Source organism: Rhinolophus ferrumequinum, chromosome 2 (assembly GCF_004115265.2).
Source record: "Rhinolophus ferrumequinum isolate MPI-CBG mRhiFer1 chromosome 2, mRhiFer1_v1.p, whole genome shotgun sequence".
NCBI lineage: Eukaryota > Metazoa > Chordata > Mammalia > Chiroptera > Rhinolophidae > Rhinolophus > Rhinolophus ferrumequinum.
Genome location: NC_046285.1, coordinates 107224970 through 107230048, shown reverse-complemented (window position 1 = coordinate 107230048; position 5079 = coordinate 107224970).

Genomic DNA, 5079 nt, shown 5'->3' with positions numbered 1-5079 from the left:
CTCGTAAGGTCAGAGGAGCGGACATGGCAGAAACTAGTAGCCATTTGCTAGGCTGCCTCACATCCAGCTGTGACGTGAAAATGTTCTCATAAGGGGAGTGAAGAGGCCTCCACCCTCACCTGTGTGTATGTCCCTGTCACATACGGGCATGAGGCACTGGAAGGACCAGTTTCTGACAGGGAGTGAGGTCATGCCCCAGGGGGGGCTGTTCGTGATGTCCATTCAAGATCAGAGCTGCTCAGACATCCTGGGGCCATGTTGGGGTCGTGGCCCTGTGGTCCCAACTCAGCCCCTTGGGGGTTCCACTTGGGGGTGTGTTTCAGGAAGACGACACCAGAATTCATAGGCTCACAGGGGAAAGGGACGAACTCAAGACCCTCCCCTCAAGGGTGCCCCCTCGGCTGGGGCACTGTTCTTGGCAGACGCCCCCCTCGTCTGTTGACCCTTCCCTCCACCCCCTTGCCTGGCCGGCCACTCTGGCCCCCAGACGCGCTACAGGGCTGCAGTCCAGATGGATGGCAGCCTGCCTGGGCACCAACCTAGGAGCTCTTTGAGGGCCATGCTTCCTCTCCGCAGCCCCAGCGGCCGTCACGGTAACTCGGGCCCAGGAGCACATTCACCTTCAAGCCAAGGAGATTCCTGACAAGACATACGTGGCCCATCAAGACCCCAGCTCTGTGCTTGTGCAGCCAAGACCCAGCCTGAGTAGCACCAGGGCACAGGGGCAGTGGCTCGGTGTAGACAGGGCGCCAAGGAAATCCCAAGGAAAGATGGCAGGCCCCGGTGTAGACGGGGGAAGCCTCAGAAGAGGGAGCTGCAGGGACAAGCACAGAGCCAAGGCCACAGGGTGCAGGCCACCTGAGGCCTGAGAGAGTCACCAGCCAGGAGGCCTCCCTGGGCTGTGGCCAGAGCGAGAAGGATGGCACCCCCAGGGCAGGAATTTCGGGAAACATATTTGCATCACACCACTGCTCCCTTCCTCCTTCCTTAGCTGATTCAGCCGTTTACTGTTTCAGTTCAGCTGACCTTGAGGTAAAGGGACAGGCTTACAGGATAAGCCTAGCTGGCTTCTCCATTCCCGGGAACGTTTGGGGGATGGGGATGGGGTCGGGATATGCCAGAGACAACTACCAGGTGTCCTGGGGCAGCTGTAACAAAGCCCCACACCGCACACCAGCAGCTTAGAACAGTGGAACTTCATCCTGACAGGTGCTGGCAGCCAGGAGTCTGAGAGCAGCTTCCTGAGGTGAGACCAGGTGTGGCAGGGCCATGGCCCCCAGGGAGGCTGGGGGCTGGTCCTTCCGGCCTCTTCCAGACTCTGTGGCTCCAGGCGTCGCTGGCTGTGGCCCCATCACCCCACCTCTGCCTCCACGGTCACATGGCTTCTCCCTGTGTCCGTGTCATCACTCAGCCACCACATCAGGATGCCGATCGTGGGATCCGGGCCACTCTGCTCCAGGCTGACCTCAACTGATGACGTCTGCAGGGACCCCATTTCCAAATAAGGCCACAGTCACAGAGGTCAGGGCTTCACCTCTTTTTGGGGACTCAATTCAATCCCCAATACCTGACAAGCCGCTTGGCAGATGAGATTATCACCCCAGACCTGGCTTTGTTACTCAGGTGCCACCTCTGCTCGTAGGACCCACAAACACACGAGGTCGTAGAATCCCAGGGCTACGGGCCCGAGACATGGGCTTCCTCTCCGGCTCCTCTGTGCTAGATTCCTGGCTAAGCAGCTGAAACACTTCTCAACAGGGAGGGCTGGATGGGGCCAGCTTAGCAGACTCACCACACCACGCCCACCACACACCAGGTGAGAACCCACGCAGGCCGGGTCCTTTGTATGGAGCTTCCCTGAGGAGTGAGGTTTCCACATCTGGCCCCCCTCCATCCCAGCTGACCTCCCCTGCCAGTACCAGGCGCTGGCACCATGCCCACCGGGTGAGAGGCCTTCCTGGCCACCTCCCCTGGCCCTACGACCAGTTCTGTGACCTGCGCCTGGCATTCTTGGAGGTGGTCCATACCCCCTGGGTCTCTGACCCCAGGCCCCAGGCCACTGCCTGTCTGTCAACTCTCTGGGCACCACCTGTGTGCTCCTGTGCCCCCCCCCACACACACACACAAACACCCACTGGCGTTTGGGATTCTGTGTTATCCTCAGACACAGGTTACGTGAGCAGAGACCACCTGCAGGCCTTGCCCTGAGTGGGACACACGGCCCTGGCGCCCTCAGCAGGGACACAGCCGAGGCTGGATGGGGACGGGCATTCCCCAGGGACCACAGGCCCTTTGAGTTCAGCCATGGACTTCACAGTGAGTGTCGCCTTGTGCCTGCAGCTTGCTGTGACAAACGTTTCTTTTCGATTCAAGGACAGCTGTTGGATTGAGGTTCATTCTGGTCCTCAGAGAGTGTAATCCCACAGGAACGCACACAGGGCAACAGACCAAACAGACACACTCCCTGGATGACATCAGCCCTCACCCCAAGAGACCCATCCATGTACATTAACAGAGAGGGGGCAGCAGGAAGGGGGTCACTGATTCTGGATTAAATCTGTCGGCATCACTTCAAATATCATTTAATATTTCACATTTCAAAATCTCTGAGGCACGGGGTTGAACACAGAAAACAAGTATCAAAATGAAATGTGTGCATGATGCCATTTGTGGACAAAAGCTCAAGCTGCGTCACCCAAACGTCCTCTGTGCGTTCAGCCAGCTCTACCCAGACACATGGCGAGCTGTTCCAGGCTGGAGGGACGAGCGTGGGACAGGCAGGCCTGCTCTGTCAGCGCGTTTCCTTCCATCCTGACCTCATTACAAAGGACGCTCCGCCAGTGAAAGGCACACAGCTGAGGGCCGGAAGGGTCCGGAGAGGGGAGCTCCCTGAGCAGTGGGGGCGCCCCCCGCCCAGCACGTGGACGCAGTCACCAACACAGGAACTCACTCCCTGACCTTTCCGTTTTCATTTTTAAATTTTTACAAGGAGAGTACATTTCTGTACCACTTGGATAATTAAAAATTATTTTTTAAAATCCACAGCATTTCGAAAAGTGAAAACAATCCCAAAACCAAAAAGAAAAGGTGCAAAAGAAGCATATGAAGAAAGTGTCTCTGTTAGAGAAAGCGTTTAGAATGAGAGCCGAGGTAGCCAGGCAGCTCTTGGCTGGACGTCTCCAGGCAACCGAGGCAGAAAGAGTCACCAGCAAGGGGGCAGATGTGGGTTTCTACCGACATAAGGGAACTATTCATCGAAAGAGGAAAAAAAGTCTCTCCTGGAATTGAATCAGGAAGCCCTTGGAGGAAAGACAAGTGACCTGAGGGTCTCAGTCCCATCTGTAAAATGAGGGGCTGCACCAGACGCTGAGGACCCTTTCCTATGGGTCCCACCTGCACTCTGACAGCGGGAAGCTTGGGGTTACCAAGGCCGGGAGTGCCTCTCAGACCCCAAGGGCTCAACCCCATGAGGACAAGACCAGTCGTGCAGATACATGTTCGGGGAGCTGGGGCTGCGTATGACGACGTGAGCACACGCTTCTCACAGAAATTCTATGAGTAGGTCTCATTTCTTACATTATTACTGCCATGCTCCCATTTTACAGGCAAGGAAACTGAGGATCAAAAGTTGACACGGCCTGCCTAAAATCTCACAACAAGCGAGTGGCCAAACCAGGACCACTTGCGCCCAGGCTGTGTGACGAGGCACACATTTTCCACCGACACACGCATGCACACCTCTTTCTCTGCACTTCGGGCTCTCGGGGGGGTCTCCCTCTCTGGGGCACCCCGTTAGTCTACAGTTCTGGAAGGCAGCACCTACCTTGGCCTTGGCTGCTGTGCCGACACCAGGGCCAGCTCATGAGAGGTTCTCAAGCAACATTCATGGATTCAAATCCACACCAGCAACCAACATCCTGCAGTCACAGGAAGTCCCACAGCCCAGATGAAGACAGAGACCGGGGCCAGCCCCAGGGTGCCCTGACTGCACGACAGGAAGGTGCAGAGGGAGCAAACGCTTGCCCACAGGGAGAGGGTGGCCGCTGGGGCAGCTCCGACATCTCAGTGAGAGGGGCTGACAGGTCTCTTCCCCACGCCTGTCACCCTTGGTGGTCCTGGTGACAGAGTAGAGCGGCCCCTCTGCTTTGTCACCTTACCAATGACAGGGACCGTCACCACTGCCCAGAGTGGAGCAGGGAGACGCAGCAAAATACATTATAAAGTGCGTAAGTCAGTGGTGTGAGAGCCGTGACGGTGCTGTGTGACCATCACCACTGTCTAGTTCCAGAACTTTCTTAGGAAGCAGTCATCCCCCAGCACCTCCCCAAGTCCTGACAACCACCATCTGCTCCTTCTCCGTGGATTTGCTTGTTCTGGGCATTTCATAGAAGTGGAATCATTCAGTATCTGTCCTCTTGTGTCTGGCTTCTGTCACATAGCATCATGTTTTCAGGGTTTAATAAATAAAAACACGGGACATCTACTTCAGCTGGAATTTCTGAGAAGCCACAAATGAATTTTTAGTACAGGTATGCCTCAAATACCGCATGGGTCAAGCTTACAGTAAGAGATTCCTCGTGGCACTGGGAACCCTGCCTCTTCTCCGGGCCCTTCCCGCATCAGATCAGGTTTCTGTTACCTGCGAAGCTCAGGGACGCTCTGATGCCCCGTGCAGGCACTTGAGCTTTGTCACGAGGCCCACCTAGTCAGGTCACACCACCTGACGCAGTCCCTGTACCTGTGTCTCCAGCCGAAGCTTTGCCCTTCCCATGCCCAGCCCAGGCCGAGGCCGCTGTAGCACAGCAGCACGGACAGAAGGTGGGCAGCTGTCCCCACAGGGACGCATGTCGGCCCCTGAGAGCCGAGCAGGGAGCCACAATGCCAGCAGAGCCCACACGGGGCAGACATCCGGGGGCACTCACACCAGGGGGGGGTGGCGGAGGCAGGGCGTGCACGCACTGAGCACCTGCTGTGTACACTGAGTGATTCACCTTCTAAGCAATGTCTTCAGCAAAATCCCAAAAGATAAGCAGTACTATTTAAAAGTATTATTATCCTCACTCTATTGAGGAGAACATT